This window comes from Tenebrio molitor, chromosome 4 (assembly GCF_963966145.1).
Source record: "Tenebrio molitor chromosome 4, icTenMoli1.1, whole genome shotgun sequence".
Classification (NCBI taxonomy): domain Eukaryota; kingdom Metazoa; phylum Arthropoda; class Insecta; order Coleoptera; family Tenebrionidae; genus Tenebrio; species Tenebrio molitor.
In genome coordinates, this window is record NC_091049.1 from 10,946,704 (window position 1) to 10,966,749 (window position 20,046).

The 20,046-nt window shown below is 38.6% G+C and overlaps 2 long non-coding RNA genes across 2 annotated transcripts in view; one reads left to right on the forward strand and one right to left on the reverse strand.

Moving 5' to 3' along the window:
- Window positions 1–19,757, forward strand: part of LOC138128827 (uncharacterized) — a 79,868-nt gene extending 60,111 nt beyond the window's left edge. Inside the window, exon 3 of the long non-coding RNA XR_011158929.1 lies at window positions 19,470–19,757. This is a non-coding gene — a long non-coding RNA (uncharacterized lncRNA). The remainder of the gene's footprint in view (window positions 1–19,469) is intronic.
- LOC138128980 (uncharacterized) lies at window positions 12,838–14,021 on the reverse strand. The gene is made up of 3 exons (XR_011158983.1): window positions 13,753–14,021; window positions 13,235–13,352; window positions 12,838–13,173 (listed from the first exon to the last, which is right to left on the reverse strand). It is a non-coding gene; the product is annotated as an uncharacterized lncRNA (long non-coding RNA).
- Window positions 19,758–20,046: the final 289 nt, after the last annotated feature.

Sequence of the window (20,046 nt, forward strand, 5' to 3'; positions counted from 1 at the left end):
CTGTCATGACAATTTAATACATATATTTCAAAATAATTTTCCTGTTAAGTGCCACTTTCAAGGACCGCTAAATCAGCAATTAAGTCCAATAGAATGTTTTAAACATTTTTCTGACGTTTACGGTAGTCTCTTCTACGCCGTTAGTACGCCATTTTTGGGACATCCTGTATAAAAAAACTAAAAAATAATTAATAGAGTGGAATTTACTCACTCAAAGCCAGCATTTTGCTAAAAAGCTGTCCTTCCAAAGAAACATTTTTTAGGAACAATACAACACAACTTTATACAGTGTGGAATAAAATGATTTACATCTAGTTACCTTTGCATTACCCTTGTAAAAATACGAAATGCCGCTCTACAAAAAAAAAGAAAGCCTAACCTCAAAATATTCCAAAATTCCAAATGTGATTTATTGCGAAGGGATGATATGAATGCAAAGTAGAGATTGAAATTAAAAAGGAGCTAACAAAAGCAAGTCACAGCTAGTGTTGAAAGTGGCCACCAACGTTTGTTAATTCAATTTAGTAAATTGTAACAATTGTCAATTCGATTGATGACATTTATTGACAGAACTAATAGTTCGGCACTTAAAAAAAAAAGTAGAGCGGTATTGGAAAATTTACATGTGCAAAAATTCCAAAGGTAACTAGATGTAAATCATTTTATTCCACACTGTATAACATACAAAAACGAGAACAGTCATGCAGAGAGAAAGAGAAAATGACATATACACTCCCGATAATCGTTAACCCTTGCAAGCGACATCCTAATGCCGCCGCATTTCAAGTTTATTAAACTCGAATTAAGATTTGCACCGATCCACAAAAAATCTTTTTTAAATGGGAATAGTTATTGTTATGTTTCTCTTTTTCGAGACTCGTGTATTAAATGACCCTGTTTTTTGCAATAATTACAAATTTTTGTGCTATGTCTGAAGGGCTGATTGTCATTAGGAGATTTTTGAATTTGTTGTTGGTGGTCCATTACGGATTTGGAAAAATTTATTTGTTTGTGATAATGGTATGACGATTTTGTAAAATTTGAGTTTCTTGAAGATTTAGGATTTATGAAACCACGTTCGGTTAATGCAGATTCTTCCTCGATAGCTAGGGAATAAGTTTCCGAAAGGGTTTTTGGATCTTTCCACCGTAAGTACCGCGATATATTGTTGTGAGAATGACGGATAAAACGTTGCAAAGCTATTATTCGAACTGCTTCACATTTGCCATCTTGCTGAGTGACATTGTTGCTTAGGCGAACTGAATCTAACGCGAGACCTTGTAGTTTTTCGATTCCTTGTAGATATGAACTAATAGATTCTCCCGGATTTTGTTTGATGGTGTTGAGTTCCTCCATTAGTTGAGTAAGATTTATTAGTGCCATATAATTGAATTAAAATGTCCCTTAAACCAGGCCATCCGTTTACTTCTTTACCTTCGATTTGTGAACTCGCGTGTCCCGTGATTCTTGTTACGATGTAGTAAAACAAGGCGTCTTTTTGACTATTGGCAGCAAGTTCATCTGCATAATTGCAATAATGAATGAATCGACTGAGTTCATCTCGTTTGCCCGTGAATTCTGTGTTTATGATTTTGAATAAATCTGATATTGTTAATTGTGGATTTTGTGGAGGATCAATGATTGTGCCATTATCAGAAGGCATTTTGTTAGTTGATTGATAGGTTTGTGGATGGAAACAATAATAGATAAAAGATCTCTCAACTCACTACTTGAACCAATGAAAAAAAAACTGTTACAGTTGATCTCGGAACTCTGCTACTTCGGGTTTGGTTTGCAGTCGGTTGGACTTTTGTTCCAGGTTTGAAGATGTTTCGAGGATCTGAGGAAATCCGACTTCTGACACCAGTGTTATGTTTCTGCTTTTGGGTTCTTGTTCTTGTTCGATTCAATGGAGTAAATATTGTTTTTTTCTATTATTCACTTTATTTGACACTAATACATTTAACTTGACTATTGCTAACTACTTCTTGTCTTCTTGTCTTCTTGTCTTCTTCTCTTCTTTTCTTCTTTTCTTCTTTTCTTCTTCACTTTTTTTAAAATGGATGAGGTGCGTATTTATACAAAAAAGTGATTGTTAGAATGTGGTGAACGGCGAAACATAATGGTGTTTTAAAATGCAATTAATGATGATCCTGACCTTACGCTAATTAACTTAAATTACAATTTTTCTATAACAACAGCTTGTAACCCTTTGGGCTTTATTTTAAAAGCAACAGCCCAAGCATCTAAGCATCTTGTCCTCCAGTGTATAACGTCGACCTCTCTTCTTCGGCTGTGGTTTTAGTTGTGATTTCAAAAAGTCGAGTGTGGTTTTTGTTCACTTTGGAACTAAGCAATTTACTTCATCTAAACGTCTTGCAATATCTAAATATTCTTTTGCTAAAGAATATAGCTTTGTTTTGTTTGGTGTTACATAAATTCATTTCGTGAAAGAAATTAATGTTTCTTTTGTTACCTAAAAAGAACAATGAATATAAGTGAATCTGTGTGTACTTTGCTGGCTTTAAGATATGGCACTAAAACCACAAGAATGAGTCAGCTTATACCTGTACCACCACCTTTTCAAAAATCAAAATAATAACAACTATACCTTCTAACAATTTCAATCTCTCTGATGGTGTTGTTCTCTTCCTCTTTAATCTTGGGAAGTCAGCAATTTCAGGTATATTTTCATCAGAAGATGGGTGGATCTCTGGATTTTGTGGTATTACTTACCATCTGTTGCATTTGATGTCCCGAACATTCTGGCACATTTTGTTTAATTGGAATGTCACTCGTTAAATCATATTTTTATAGGATTGGAGCAATAGTACCATAACACATAAGTTATAATTTGAAAAATAATTATCGAAAAATAGGGCTACATTTTTTTCTGATATCCGCTCTAAGCTTGGAAACCACTGCTCCAGCCAAAACGAAAACTCCTTTTTCCATTTTGTCCAGTTCACTTGTAGCCCCTTGATAAATAATAAAATCATAAAGTAAGCCACTTTTTCCACAAATGGTAAAATTTTTTGTAGCCCATGGATTAGGTTTGTTTTTTACGTATTGCTTGACGTTCAAGCGGCATTTGAACGGCACCATTTGCTCATCAACGCAAAGGTCCCTTTCCAACGTTAGAGACAAACAGTGTCCGCGTATGGTGTCAAACAGAGGTCTGACTTTCCAAAACCTGTCTTTTGATGTGGGATCCTTGTTGGTCTGATCAACAAATTGCAGGTTTTGCCTCAGTTTAAAAAATCTGTTCAATGGCATATTGTTGGCTATTACGCCCTTCTAATGGATATGTTTGGAATTTACGGAATAGCACATACTCAAAATTTAATTTGTTTAACAAATGATTGGCGAAATTAACTAACCCTTTGAGCCCTGAATCGATTGGAACAAATATTTTTTGAATGTTTTATTTTAAATATGTTTATAATAACACCAAAACTACATGACGATATTAACTCTTTATATTTTTTTTGACATGGTTATTTGGAGAAGCCAGTAGGACCTATCGCCTATGATACTTGACCAAACAATTTTTTTTTGTCCCTCAAGCAAAGGTGCAGGTGCTACATGCCCATTTGCTTCTATGGGGTTGAGTTGCAGTGCTGCAGTGAGTGAATCTCCTTGAAGTGCCATAAACTGGCATATGGGCGGCGGAGTCATATCGCTTGTCGAGGGGAACACATTTTCCCGAAAAGAAAAAGTCCTCTTTAAACTTTCTCTTTTCGCTTGAACTTCCGCTTCTGCACCTACTACCGGGGTCATTCACAAAACTCAGATAATTTGCAAATCGTTAACCAAACGGCAAATATAGTGCTTCAATCATATCAGTTGTCATGGTTTTGAATTTGCAATGTCTTATCGAGCCTTACCGAGTTTCGTGACTTCAGACATAGAAGTCCATTGTTTTGCATTCTCGAGTTATAGTCTCCTCTTTTCATCAACTTCTTTTCAGTAAAACCAGTCGGGATCTGTTTCCGGCCTTTGCATTTAATTAACAGATGAAAAAAAGTTATCGAAATATGATATTTTCCCACGATATTTCGAGTAAAGTCCTTGACCACTCTAGGACCTAATTCCTTTTCAACAGAATCAATAATTTTTCCAGTGTAAAGTTGAAACTCAGAGACATATTCGGACTTATTAGCCCTCAGCCGCACTTTGTACTCCATTTTCACGGGTTTATTGGGGATATATTGACGTAAATAAGACCTGCCTTTGAAGCGAATCATCGATTCATTAACTGCCTGGAACTCTTCTGGTTTGTAGGCCCTCAACATAGATTTTCCCAAAAACTCTTTGTTTTTTCACAATTTCATTTAACCAAGCGAACGTGAGATGTATAATACCGGGACATTTTTTTAATACTGAACATAGCCCATACTTATTCCCTATGTTCAGTTTTAAAAAGCACAGGTCAATGCATGTATGTAATTTCGTAACCAAGGTAACGAAAATAAGTACTTGACAGTTTAATAAAATGGTCAAGTTGTTTGACGAAAAAAGTACACATAATGCACTTATTTCATGCTAATAAGATCATTAGAAATGTGCGTAACATTTCCAATACAACACATGATAGACCAATTTCATTAATTGGAACAAATTTTAACATTATTGCAAAATTTCGACCATTTTTGTAGATCGTGTATAATTGGTTGCATAGCAACTCACAATTCATTGACCTGTGTTTTTTAAAATTGAACATAGGGAATTAGTATGGACTATGTTCAGTGTTAAAAAAATGTCCCGGTATATCAAAATTTACGAAACTGCTCAGTTGACTATGTTTTAGGTTTTTTAAATCAAAAAACAAATATCCACGTTAGCGCTGCAAATGTATATTGTGGGTTGCATTTTCACTTCCGTCGGGCTCATTATCACTCGTGAAATACGCTGTACCTGTAATCAAATAAAATATCGTTTGATGTCCCCTTATGTAAAAAAATATACAAGGGGGTGGTGATGTGGTAATGCGCTAATAATAAGTGAAATAATAACGGTAGCCATAAATACAGGCTGTCTCACAAAAAACGGCCCACGCTATAACTTAGCTATTGATGACCCAAATGAAAAAAATTATACAGGAAAGGAAATTTTCTATTAATTCCACTGACTGGTTCAATAGAAGGTTGCGAGTTTCAAATTTTAAAATAGTTTTCGAAATATCAGAAAAATACACTTTTATATGAATTAACTGAGATAACAGTTTTAAATTTTCAAAATGGTTTGCGTAAAATAGGGCCGCTTCTAACCATGTACCCCACCTTGTAATTACAGCTTGGGGAGGTAGGGGACTGTCGGGGAAGCGCTTTAAAATTTTTTTTTCACATTATTTATCAATCGATTTACAAGAAGATATTCAGTTCTTACAACTTCAGTAACTCTATTAATTCCATATGCAACACAAGTTAGATGAAACAAATTTGGGAAAAATATTTTTAAATTTTCTCCCGTTTTAATCATGTAAGTTGCGGCATCTGTAACCATCATTAAAATTTTTTCATGTGGTACTGCAGGTAAATATAAACCCGACAAACTATCATTTACAAATCTCGTAATTGTTAGATTGTTTGTTTTGTCTAATTGACTAACAGCTACTAAATAATATGAACCGTCTAGAACACCAACAATTAAATTTGCCATGTAGCGACCAACACTGTCTGCAGTTTCATCTACACTAAATCCATAGACACTTATTTTTTATGACTGTTCTTATTTCCTCCATGCGTTCTTCTTATAATTGGGGTACATATGTTCTGCAGATCGTTCTTGTGGATACTAAGGTTTGGTTGTGATATTTTGTCAAAAAATCTCGAAACTCAGCACTTCAAAATTATTCAAGGAGATGTTACAACGCAGCACATAGATCTATGTTGTATGAATTTATATTCTCACGTTGATTTAAACAAGTGGAAAGAAGTTGCTGTTCGTTAAAAAAATTGTTTCGTAACCCGTTCCACTTTATTTTTATATCGTTTATATCGTTTTGTGATATATGGGGTTTCGTCTTTCTCAACGATGCCTCGATTGCTTCGAGTGCTTTCTGGCGGGCGTGTGTATTTTTATGTACGGTGATGTCACCACAAATTTTTCATCTTTGATGTTCCATTCCACAAGTGTTTTTAAAATCTGGTTTCCTATATAATCCGCTCTATGACTTTGGTCTAATTCTTCCATCCCCAAGCAAATAAAATTAATTCGTGTGTCTTACACGAAATGGACGTTAATGCCAAGAAAACTCTTAGTTTGAAGATCTGTACATATATGTGTTGTAATCGACACATTACTTCTTATATCACACAATTTTTCTCGAAACACCGGCACCACTGGCACTTCTGTTGTTATTGTAAATTTTAGACTGTTTTTGTTTTACATGGCATATCAAGTTTGAAGTACTATATACCAGATGTTTTTAAGATTTTCGAGCACTCTCAATGGTGAAAACAACATCATCTCAATTAATTATAACTTACGAGCAGTCCTGATCACTGTCAGCGACTCTCAATTAATTATTATTAATCACGAGCGATCCTGATCTCTGTCAGCGACGCTCAATTAATTAACAATCACGAGCAGCCCTGATCTCAGTCAGCGACTCTCAATACTCTCAATTCATTATTATAAATCATTCAAAGACTCACCATGCTAATTGTATTTAATTATAGCCATGATCATCATATCAATTATTAAAATAGGTAAGCTCACCACATCACCAACAGAAACAGGTTACTCAGTGATACACTCACCTTGTGTAAATTAACTACACCTTTCACAAACTCACTTTTGCATAAACTTTAATAACAAATTCCATTTGGATTCTTTACCCTGCACAGTTCGTTTTCGACTGACCTAGTCCGCCCTTTAAATACCCTAATAATAAGTATTCAACAATCATGAAATGGGTCTTATGGTCTGACGCTGACAGATTTGTGACTATCGGGGTGTGCGAGAGGGTTGTAAATAATGTCTCGATACTGTTTTGTGTATCTTCAACTATTTATCGAAATTCCTGAAGGTCCAAAACAAGTCTATAAATCCATCTAACCTTTGGACGTGACTTAGACATATGTAAAAGACGAAAAACAGGAAAAAAATGTGTTTAATATTTCGTTGTCCTACACGAGTTCCTTTATTATGGGGTAAAGGTGTCAGCTGACAATTTTTTGTTCCATCGGTCCATATTTTTTTTTTTGCACTGTTGTGCGTATTATACCCAGTTTCATCTAAAGGCTGTATGACACGATTATGACACGATGCTAAATTTTGTAGAAAATGTGTTAAAAAATGAGAGAGACCCTCGATCAGGACCAATGAACGATCAGGATCATAATCTGTCTTTGTCATTTTTACAGAATTTTCTGTGAAATTGAGTATCGTGTCACACTAGTTTAAATAGTATAAATCTATTTTCACTGCGATATTTTTTTTTATTGCTTGTAAATACAAACAGCGCCATTCCACTATTCTCTTACTTTCTAAGATGGCTATGCGTTTATGGATAATTTTAAATCTAAATGCATTTTTTTTTTTAACTAATTCCGCAGAGTATTCTGGCAACAAACCATGTTATATTCCATTTCTTTCAGTTTTCTGTAAATTATATCAACCGTTGGAATTTCATCGTTTTTGTAAAAATCGTAGATAGTACATATTTCTTAATAATTTTGTTGAAGACAAAGTTAGTTTTCTTGTTTGTCCAGCGTCAGAGCGTTGTTTTCTTTTCACAATTCCATCTTTCACTAATTTGCACACTATATGGAACATCGGTCAAATCTGCTGCTGCTGTGATGATACTCCCCTGTATCTGTAGCACCTTTTTAATAAATTATAGACATATAAACATATTTGTTTTGCTTGTTCGTTTAAATACATAATGTGTTTATTAATGAACACTATCTTATGAGACCTGGGCATGCGTAAATAATAATTAGATTTGAGTTTCTCTATAACAAGAGGATTTTTATTAACAACAATTCTGCTTAATTTTTCCTATTACCAAATTGACAATATAATGCAATCTTATCTGTAACAAGAGAAACGACATTAAAGCTATTGTTGCCTCTTCTTTTATTTAGATTTACTTTAAAACAATCTGAAACACTGGGTACCACTCTCTTATCACAGGCTAACAATAAGATAACTTCCTCGCCATCTTTCTACAGTTGTTGATTTGGTGTAACTTGTGTCTTAACAATTGTAGCTACATTAGGAGGGTAATAAGATTATTAAATTGTAATACCATTTCTTCCATGGACTTCTCTTTTTGACTTGATTATTGTCAAAGCAAAATACCTTCCGCATCAAAGACAAACTGTAAATTCGATAGCGGATCGGAGTCGCCAACTTAAGAATCCGGTGTATATAAAATCTTCATAAGGAAACCTTTGATGTTTCTATTTCACTGTTGGTGATGGAAAATCGTCATTGAAGACGTTTACACATTGATCCCGATTTTAACTACATCTTTTCACTTATGGAACAGTAGAGTGCTTTCAATATCTTAAATGCAAACTTGGGTTCTTAAAAATTAGCCATAGAACTTTCAGTTTTAAGGATTTTTCAAAAATTTTTTTTCTTGTAGATACATCAGAATATGAATGGTGTGGCGAGATTGGTATGGACAAACGTCCTCCACATGATCTTACAGTGTGCAGCCAGAACCAATCAGAAATGCTACATGCTTTAAAAATATTTTAATTTCGTATCTTGTTTTACGCTGCAATTGCCTAGAGAATTACAACAATTCTCAATAACAATAACAATAGTAGCCCATCCTGTTAACCCAATTTTGCAGTACATTGTCGATTGTTTGTGGGTCTATTTTAGGAATAGCTCGAGGGATGTATTCTTTAAGTGCGTCAGTAGTTTGTGGATTTTTGGAATAACAACAGTCCATAACATTTCCCCATAAAAAATAAATCTTTATTCCGCATTTGCATGTAAGTTTTCGAAACGTTTTCCTTGACACAATGGAGGTTCTGTCGGGCATCCCCGACAACGCAACGCCATGAAGTTTGACCCTTTCTGCCTTGTTTCGAACACTGACGACACCTCAAAAAATAGTTTTTTCTGGAACAGTTTTCCGGGAGAGGTATTTTTTCCAGTAAGTGGTCCAATGTATTTCTGGGTGGTGGTAGTGATGGTCTTGCCGGGAAAGCCGTTTTTTCGCGCTGACCGCCATGCAAAGGACCTGTACGTACTAAGTTCTGTCCATCTGTTAGATCTGCAGGAATTCCCAACAAAGCCTTTATAAGTGATTCCTGAAATGAGAGTAGAGACAAACATTTTTTGTTTTTTTTTTTTTTATATTACGTCTTACTTATTACAGTTTACAGTGGTTTGTTTAGATAGGTCCTCACTTATAATAATATTACACGAAAGCACCAAGAAATTACGTCCGACGACATTCCACGGGACAGAAATACTTCTCCACATAGAAATACAGTACTTAGAATGTCTGCACACGCCGTGTTGCTACTGTAGAAAACGCACTCTGCCTTAGTCATTCACAAAAAGAAAACAGGTCCCAGCGGGATATATCACAAAATATTGTGGGTTCTCTATGGACACAAAGGTCTAAACTCCATAAGCATGCATGCAGTTTGCGTCTGCCGCTATAGTTGGCATTGAAAGTTGTCTGCAATTGCAGTCTTGTCCCATCAGTAGCTTTTTCCGTTGTCTGCAAATGCAGTCTTGTCCGCGAATGTGTTAAAATGTTTTTAAGTAATGCTGGCAAGTTTGGTTTGCAACAAATGCGACCAATCGCATAATGTAGCCTTGACGTTGCCAATGAAATGGCCCAATATAAAAAACTACCAGGCTTTGTGAGATGCGATGCACTGTAAGTTCTGGCTTCAATCACTTCAACTGGAACAGCAGTCCCATCGGATGTCAGCAACACTTCCCTGCACATGTTGCAATTCCCATACTTTTTTAAAAGCGAATTCCCAATAAAACCTGCAATATAGGCTAAAGTCGCCTTCCCCACACGTGACTTTCTGTGATGCAAGGGCAAATGAGGTAAATCAACAGTACTAGTGCTGCTATGAAAAGAAGTTATCCCCGCAATTTCTTCTCCAGTTACAAAACATCTCAACGTATCCAAAGCACCGTGAGAATCGTCTTGCTCGCAATTCGCACCAGGTGAGTGGCGTGCAAAGAAATTGTTTATTGATAATGTCTTGAATGACATTATCAAGGTTGATATTGAGGGTTGGAATGTAGTTGGTGAAGTTGGTCGTGATGTTTTCTGCGGCGATCAGACTGGTTGACAATGTGTAGGCTTGGCATCCAGGTTGGAGTTCGAGAATTCCGATACCTCTTAAGGTGACATCCATGATAACCTCTTAGTGCGGCTCACATGAAATTGTTGTGGGAATTGTATGGGATGTTACATACAGCCACTGGTTGGGAGTTAACTTGTGCCAAATTTCCATTTCCCCCTTGAATGGATTTCGTCAGACAGTCCGTTGGAATTCTGTCGAGATCTTCAGTTCTTAATCTAGTGTCGCAAATATAGTATTTTCAACCAAGGGAGTCCGATATGTTGTAAAGCCATCAAGGAGGCGCAAATTCCCATAAGCTGAATTTTGAAAACATTGTATACCTTATATTTTTAACAATAGAGTCCACTTTTCGTTGCTACAGAACTTACGGAGCGACTGCAGTTGGAGTTTGGCCGTCGTGGGTGGGGTTGAACCCAGGTACATTAGAAAGCGCCCCAGGTTATTTCAGAGCTACGATTACGTTGAAGTTTAAAAATTAAAATGTAAAGCAACTTTAATATAGACTTTATTTGAATTTTATAAAAATTAATGAAATTAATTTTCATCGTCGGAGTCCGAATAACACTCGTCGGAGTCTTCTTCTTCCAATGATATAATAAGCGGTCTTACTTCATCCAGTATCACTTCTTTTTTATATGCTTCTACAATTAGTTTTTCAACATGACAAACACAGTTAGACCAAACTTCTGGTGTTATTTGATTTAAAGCTTCAGTCCATAGGTTCAGCACTTCCTCGTCCTTACCTTAACTTACCAGACCATTTCGATAGGATTAAATTGACAATGGTAAGGGGGCAATCTTAAAACAACGTGTCCATATTGTAACGCTAAATTGTCTACAACATATTCCTTTGTCAGCGGACATTTATTTGAAATTTCCAACAATTCACATTTCAAAGAATCGGGATCAGAATCTATATTTCGGTTTTGTAACCATTCGGATATTTTTAATTTGGTCCAAGAACATGATGGTCTCGTCTCCACCTTTCGGGAGTGATATCTAGCATTATCTAAGATAATTATAGTTGGTCCTGTCAGCCCTGGTAAAACCTTTTCTTCAAACCATTTTTCATATAACTCAGCATTCATGTTATCATGATAGTCTGCCGACTTATTTTTTGTTGAAAATATAAGATTAGCATCGTCAATGAACCCTTCTTTTGTTCCCACATGAACTATTACATATCTTTTACCACAAGAACTTTTTCCTTTGTTGTGCAGACTTTTCGATGAATTATCTTACCACGTTTGTTTTTCAGAACCTTTGCTAAATACCCATGTTTCGTCGGTGTAGGCGAATGCCCAAGGTTTATCAGATCGTAAGTTTTTAATGTACGATCTCAGAAATGATATTCTTTGCGCTACGATGTGGCTTTGGGCACAAAGACCTCGCCGATTATCCGTCTTCTTATATCTGAATCCTATCTTCTTTATAGCGTTATATAGAGATGTCTTCCCAATTTCGTATATTTGTTTCTCAATAGTGACTTTTCGATGTAGAGACTCCAGTGTTACATGTTCTTTGTCTAAATACATGTCATCATAAATTATATTACGAATTTCTTCTAAAACAACAGAAGGAATATCGCAACTTTTAGGTGCAAAACGCTTACAAAAGACCATTCGATGAAAGAATTCTTCCAACAGTACGTAAGGACACTTAAAACGCATCTGCTGTTCTTTGATGGACAGCAAATACTGAGTGGAGAGGTCCACCATTTTCCTTTTCTCTTCTAAAATAATCAGCAGTATTTATCAGAAACTGACGACTCTGATTACGCAAGACTTCTCTTTTGTTATCACCACTTGTATCCATTTTTGACGAATGCTGCTAACAATATACAAGAGAATAATAAAATGTACAAATAGTAATTTTGTTACAACTTACCTGGTAAAATATATAAAATAACACTGAAGAAAAAACTAAAAATCACAGGAAAAACCGAAGAGTTGAACACTAATGAACACATAAAAGGTAAAGATATGTTTTCGAAGATTTCCTACAATATATACACTTTCATCTCCACACTATTTTTACCGTTATGGCCATAAATTTATCTTTTCTTAAAACTAGATGTTAGGAAAAGATGAAGTTGATTTGAAAGCCTGCTGTCTCGCACTCTGTCTCGAAAAGAAATTTACCTTTTCTTTGAAGGTTTGGAAAAGATTAAGTTCATCTGTTTATTGTTTCGGTAGTACAGGTACAACAGATAACTTCTCCAAGTATGGTCGCATCTCATTGTAAATATTGTAGGTACCTACACTTCTGTGCAACAAAATTAAGCATAGCATAGTTTAAACGGAACATGACGATCTTAGCAACAACATTTTTTTGTTTTTGTTTTTTGTAGGTAAACCGTTCACGTTAGATTAATCTGAAAGTCAACCACTAACATCTGTTGGATGACTATCAACCAATACTGCCACCAGAGTATTATTTGTAAATATTTTTCCTCCAACGTAGGAGCTGTTCCTTGGCAAAATGAAAAGGCATTAAGTAGATAAATGGGTACTACTGTGAATATAAATATTTACTTATTTCAAATAAAATTATTAAATAGAAAATGTGTCTAATTATTTAATTTAATTAATAACTTAAATGTCTTCTAATAGCAATACAATTCCCCGCCTTTTAGCAGAGCGTTGCTGCATTCCCATCTCTTGCAACCTTTCAGCTACATACTGCCCAAAAGCGTTGTCTGTATTAGACTTTTCGTTTTGCGGTTTAATTTTAGACGCTATGTCTCGAGCCACTTCTATTAAGTCATTGGCCACCTTACGATCGTTTTGTTTTGATGGCTTATGGGAAGTTGGAGTGATAAATTCTATTGTGCTGCTATTTGAAAAATCTTCTCTGTACAAAGTATTACCTGTGCACTTACAAAATTTACTTAGAAATACTATTGCTGCCAGAACTTGTTATAAACTTACCGTCGCTTTGGCGATAGAGTAATATCATCATTGACATCTTCAAGATATATTTCCTCTTTCTCCAACGGGTCTGTGCTGTTTTGTTAACAGTCCCCTGTCATAAAACTCCTGCATGTGCCTATAATAAGAAATTGATTTAACAATGTAGGTATCGTGCGCTCAAATGAAATCCTGGGCTGGGAAGGCGTTGGAAACCGTCAATTGTTGTATTTTTTTAATTGTAAATTAATTGGAGCATATTGAGCTAACCTAAAATTTAGAAACAAAAACTCTTTTTTTTTCTTTCTTTGCAGTGTTTTACATTAAAAATAGAATAACTTAACGAATCCTATTGTCGAAGCAAATATCTAAGGGCACCCTTTGCTAAAAACAAACATGTTCAACACTGTCTCCCTTGAACATAAACAAATGTCATTCGTGTCAAAAGGCGGGACATTCAAATGTTCCAAATGATTCACTTTTTTCAACGCCTACTTAGAACGCATGATATGTTGGGGTTCTAATTCTAAAATACATACTACTTGTTGATGCAATCGATCCAGAACAGGAAGCAACTTTGGTAGCCGTGTAAGTCGCCCGTGGTTTTATATAAGGAGCTAAAAAGCTCATACTCTTCATATACGGCCATGTGGATTTATCGTATGACCCGTCACGAGAGTGTGTCACCATTTTCCTCTTCTCCCTGACATATCGGTTCCTTAAATAGTGTGTTCGGTTATCTTTGACGGAGTGGAGCTGGAGTAGAGTGAGTTAACTGTCAATTGTTGTGGAGTAAAAGGAGCGATTAATTTCCGAACACGCACTAACTTATGCATGAAATGTCAGTATGCTACAAGACTGTTCCAAAAAAAAGAACATATAATTATAGATTGTCTCGGGCTCGAAGATACATTGAATGTACATTTGGAATTTTATCAAACAAATGGAGAATATTTCATAGACCACTCAATGTATCAGTTGAATTTGCAGAAGATATTGTAAAAGCCTGCACTGTGCTGCACAATTTCCTACGCGTACGAGATGGATACAAACACGAGGATGCCTTGTTTTACGAAGGATTTTATGACAGACTGCAGAACCTTCGTCAAAATCAGCGATTGCCGTTCTAGACTCCTTTGCGGATTACTTCAGACTACTGATGTAATGTATTGGCATGGCAAAATTTGTATCTTCAAAATTTGTAATTAAATATGTACTTTAATAAATAAAGATGTAAACATATTTACCATATTCATTTTGCCTAACGGATGTTAATTCATCAAATTCTGTGTTCATTTCTTTAGCAATTTGTAACCAGCAATGTTGTTTTTTGCTTCTGTCCCAATAATTTTGGTCTGATGTATTCCACAGACAGGTATTCGGGTCTACGAATGAAATGAATTTTTCGTTATCAAAAATTGTGCGTTCCATGTTTTCTCTTCAACGTGTTATTCACCACTGAAGCATGGTGCGCAAATGATATTAGTTGCAGTCGCTCGAAAAAGAATGCATGTCTGAACACGTGCATTTGACATAATGTAACATCTGTATCTGAGATACTGAATTTGTCGCCGGCGGCTGAAGAACCGAGGTGCAGAAATTTGGTATCAGGATACAGTATGCGTCGCTTGAACATGTGTGAATAGCTCCATTTGACCACATGTATAAGCTGAATGCGAGATACGCGTATCCCGGATACAGTATCCACGTCTGAAAGTGCTCCAAGTGTCTATTTTATTATTGGCCGAGCACAGGCAGAGGATTGACTCTTTTATATCAGCACACGTGCACTCTAAATTAAAGTACAATTATCAGTAAATTATTGTAAATGCAAATGCAGCAAAAGTAACGGATAAAATCATACGAATCGACGCGTGATTCGACAGGTGTCGTGGAAGTTCGAAGTTCTCGTTCATTAAATCTTTTCTAATTGGCTCGGGCCGACAGCTTCTTGCCCGAATATGCATTGTTGACACATATTAAATACCACTTTAGCGGTTGTGTTTTAAGCGTATAGAAATGGCAAGGCAGACAGGGTTTCCACTGAGCTCGCCCGTACACAAGAATTAAATGTATAAAGTGAACGCATCAGCGGGCGCCCCACTCCCAGGACTTGCTGTTGAAATCCGCCTATCAGAGCTTCTCCACCCTTCGTCCGAATATCGTCCTGCAGGAGGTTGAGGTATTCCTTAAAATCTGCCAGCGTACAATTTGGTGATACGTATGTAGCAGCTCTACATTGTCAGGGTCCTCGTTCGCAGCCAGGTGAAACCCTTCCCGGAGCCGTGTTGAGTTGCGCCGAGCTTTGTAGTCCTGTTTTTGATGGCCGTCCTTCCTTCAGTATCCGTAACCCAGCCCCCCATTTATTCATGGTCATGCTAACATTCGGCTCACTCACCAGGACGACATCTACTCGTATTTGTTGCTGTTGGACCGTTGCCTCCAACAGGTCTTGAGCTCGGACGTAACAGTTCAAATTTGTTTGAAGAATCTTTAATTTGAAGGCGCGGCTTTGCGTTCCACGGTGGTCGCATCCACCGTCACCTTTCTTGCCTCCTTCTCCATCCCTGAGGCGAAGGGCCGAAGGCTTTGTCGTTAGCAGGTTTGTGTTGGAGTCTCGGAGATTGCCCTCACCATACCATGTCCGTTTGGAGGAGGTCCTTCTCTTTCCGCGCTCGCCCCTTTGACGTAGAACTGGAGATCCTCCGCCACAAAGTCCTAGGGAACGAGACTGCCTTTAGGCTCCGTTCAGCTCCGGTTGCTGTGCATGGTGCTTTCTATTTCTTCCCTTGTCCCGGGCACTTCGGATGCCCGCCTCCTCCTCGTTTTTTGAAGGTGAACCTCCCGTGCTTTCTTGGCCTCCTCAAATATTTTTCAATATTCGGGGCAAGCTTTGGAATCATATCGATGTCCGTCTATCTTGCAACCCGTGCATCTTGCGTTCCGCTGGCACTCCGTGGCTTTGTGGTCGGCCGCTCCGCAATTAAAGCAGGTTACGCCCTGTCCTCTACTCGTGCAGTCTCCGGCCGCGTGTCCGAACTGCCAACATTTCCTACACCTCGGGACAATTATTTTTTCCCTTATCCTGCAGACGACCAGGCCCACTAGAATTTTTCCCTTCTCCACGAGTTTCTTCGCCGTAGCTACGGGTACCTTGACCACAGCAACCTGGTTTCCGTTTTGGGTTGGTCTCATCATCGGCTGTTCTATTTGCCCCTCGACACCTTCTTCGGCCGTGATTGCTTCTACCACCTCTTGTGGGGTGACAAGAGCGTCCACTCCTAGTACGTATATTGTTTCCGTTCTTTCCGCTATTCTAGCGTTAAGATTCCCCATATTCTCCTCCAGCTTCTCCTTCAGAAGTCTGGCCGCCCCGTTCCTTTCCCCACTGTCAGCAGTGGCTTTCCTGTTTGTGTTCTTCTTACCGACTTAATGGCTTCTTTGGAGGTAGTACCCGCCACACTTGTTTTGACCTTTTTAAGCAGCGTACTGCCCGTCGCCCGGGTCTATTATGAACGCTTCCGTGTTTCGTTCTCGTAGCCCATTCGATTTTTTTCTGCTGTCTTGTGGCCCTCCTTGCTTTTTTTCAGTACGCTGTTTCGTAGTATAAATTATGACATATGTTTTCGGTCCATGGAAAACTGTTTCAACCATCTTCTGCAGCCTCTGCACGCTCATGCACTGCACGTGATGGATCGCAATCCTCTCTTCGTTCCTCGTCTCATCTCAGAGTCTATTTTTTCCACACATCTTGGTCTGTGCCCGAGTGGCTCTGCTCCCTCGAGTTGGGTTGTTTGTTCCAACACGGCCCATTCTTCTTTTACAGACGCCAGTTTCGGGAATCTGTTCCTGTACAGCCGCTGAATACTGATCTCTATCGCTGCATCCGTTGGCTCAACGAGAACAGCCTTGACTATCGAGTCTGTTACATCCACCAGGGGGTTTACCACCAAGACGCTGGTGTTGGTATAAACCTCTTTGGGCCATTCCTTCTTTTCCGCTTCTAACCATGTCTCCAAGGTGTCGACCCCCTGCAGCGTGTCCAGCCGATTTTTGTCTCTGGACCTTGGCTCCGTCTGGCATGCCATATCCCTTTTCTCCGCATTTTTTAAATTACTTTCGTTGTCTTTAGATGTAAAATCTATCTGACATCCAATGTTCCGTATCTTCGTCTTTCTCTTATTTCTTTCGGTTTCCCGTTGTACATCAGCCTGGGTGTCAACATCTATCCTGGCCTTTTCGACCGGCTCATACTTGTGGGCCTCCATCCATGCTTTCAGTGACTCCCTTTTGAAGACAGCAGCCCACTTATTTAGCTTGGCCACTAATTCCACTAACTCCCTTTAATAACTTTATCAATTTTGCTTCCGATTCTCGTGACCGCGTCCATAGCTTCTTTGAGATTGGCTGCCTCGAGGTTCTCTCTTTTTTTATAGGGATTGATTCCCACGTCTGTCTCCATCGACGTGTCTGCCACCTTCCTTTTCTTGGGCCTGTCGTCCGTCAGGGAGCTAATTTTTTGCAGCTTGCTGAGTTGATTTAGCATCAACTTGGGGCCGGGCCACTCTTGTCTTTGCCGTCGCTCGTGCCCTTTTTCCTTCGACTGGCCCATTCCGGGGTTCTTGGGCTCTATCCTTACGACGGATTGGCCCTTTCCTTCATCCCACATGAATTCTACCATATCCACGTTTTCCGCTCCCGGAGTTGAAGCTCCGGAGGGGCATGGCGAGCCGATAGATTCCGCAGGCGACACAACCAGGAAGGGTGGTCTTCTCCACAGGTTCCTTCCCAAAGTCAACTCCAAATCAAGAGTTAAACGCTTCGTTGGTTTTGTTTCTTCCTTTCTTTCGTCAAGCCGGTCCCGTGCCTCGCCTTCGGTCGTCTTCTTGTCTTGTTTCACCAATTTTCCTTTGTTTAATTTTTCGATTTCCATGTTTCGTCCCACCCTGTTCGGGTTTTTTGATACGCACCTCTATGTCCCCGGCATCGGTGCCCGCCTCCACACTAATTGCTTCGCGGATCTCTTCCTCAGTGACCACATTGTCTACGTCCCTGAGCATGAGAGTCCTCTTTGGCTCGTAACACGTTATCTGGGCCTTATCTTTCGCGTGAGCCTCCGCAGCTTTTTTAAACGCCATTCGGCTACCCTTCTTGGTCTCTTGTATCTCGACCTTAATTTTACCGTTCTCCTTTTTCGCCAGTCCTTTGACTTTTACTCCGACCTCCTGAGGGTTTATGCTGCTCCTCATTAGCTGCTGCACCACCCTCGCACTCTGCTCGTCTCTGGCTTTAATTACCAGAGCCCCTCTTGTTCTTCCCTTGTTTTCTTTTCCCTCTTCGCCTACAAATAATTGTAGCTCTATTTCGCATCCCCTCAGGGCCCACTCCAGAGCTTTCCGCCACTTGGCCTCTTGACCCCCTGGGCCCGTCATGGCGACGACTTTCTCTTCTTTTTCCAGCCATTTTGCCACTAACTTTTTGGCTAGGTCGTCTAAGTGTTGCCACTCTTCCCTCTCGGTCTCTGGGGTTTGGCAACCCACCACGTACACTCGCCGCTCCATATCTCCTTCGGTTACGCCCTCCGCCTCAACTGAGCTACAAGTCATGGCGCACAGCAGTTGCCCCGGCTTCAACCCCCGCTCTATTATTCCTCGGAGTTGAGGGTTGGCAGCGCATGCTTTCCACATGCGCCCGCCCTCTTCTTTATTTATTGTTGTGAGATTTTATTTAATTTCCGTTTTCTGGAATCAGCTACTGCTATTGATTTCGTGGGGCTATTTGCGGCAGGCAGCGATTCTTCCAAGTGCTGTAGTTCCTTCTGTAAACGACTCATTTTCGATTTTCCTCTGCTAGTAGATGGTCCAATTTTTTCATTTTGCTGAGCCATTTCCTCATGTTCCATATCGTTCTCCGCTTCTTCATGCTATGACATATGTTCCTGAGAGTCTTGAGACTCATATTCCTGCCATTCATCTTGCTGAGAATCTTGAAACTCACAATTTTCTTCCTGAGATGCAGGCAAATTTCCCTAGTTTCTCTAGGAGTTGTTATCCGTTTCAAAAACTGCATGGCTTTGAAGTGGCACCATGATCCTGTGTTACGAAATGCTTCTGCTTCGTCACCTGATCTATATTTACGGACCTTCTTTAACTCCTTCGTAAAGGTGTCACGTACATTTTTCCACTTCCCTTTAACTGTTTCCTTTAGAAAAGAAGAAACATCACAATTAGGGCTATAAAAATAATTTTTGTTTCAGATACGTGGCCAAGTGCTGTGGCTGTTATTGTTGTGGAAGTATGTAAAATTATTTGGAATACACTGGTAATGGAGCATATGCCGGAACCCACGGTTTCATCCTTCAAAGACAATGCAAAAACATTTTGGGAAAGGTGGCAATTTCCTAATTGCATGGGGGCTATAGGCGGCAAACATATCAGAATAAAAACCTGCAAATTCTGGCTCTATGTATTACTGCTACAAGAATTTTTACTCCATTGGTATGCTTGCTGTTACAGATGCTACCTATAAATGCTTTGCACCTTAAGCGTTATTCTTCGTCTATGAACCAACCACTATTTTACGGTACCGATACAATGAAAATGTGCCGCTTTCGTAATTTATGGTGTTTTGAGTTTACAACTTTACCCAACATTTAAAAAATGATTGTCGACTATAATCGACTCCTCCAAGTTCAAATAAAATATTTTCAAAATAGCGACACTTCCGGAAAGACCGGGAAGCGACGCCATCTTTGTTTTTTTTAATGGAAAGGCCCCATTTTGATTTCATATTTGGATTCTACGTTAAATTTTGAGTTCAGAACGTCCTCTTGT